Genomic DNA, 272 nt, shown 5'->3' with positions numbered 1-272 from the left:
TTATGGTAGAGTCTCTTACTCATCTGTAGCCAAGTATTAAAGGGAGGATTTTTTTTTTAATTTTATTTTCTCTTTTTATTATGTACTTTTTGGATCCTGGGAAGGATGCTAAGGATATAGAGTAAATGGTATAGCATAAAAATTCCTAGACTTGGGAAGTAGGATGTAAAAGTTCCCAGAGTTAGAAAGGCAGAAGTGATCTCTGTTGTTCATCAGGTTACTTCTACCTCTGCTCCCAGATAGAGAAATGGCTTAACTATGAGGTTCATCTG

This window comes from Balaenoptera ricei, chromosome 16 (assembly GCF_028023285.1).
Source record: "Balaenoptera ricei isolate mBalRic1 chromosome 16, mBalRic1.hap2, whole genome shotgun sequence".
NCBI lineage: Eukaryota > Metazoa > Chordata > Mammalia > Artiodactyla > Balaenopteridae > Balaenoptera > Balaenoptera ricei.
Note: the sequence above shows the minus strand (reverse complement) of the source record.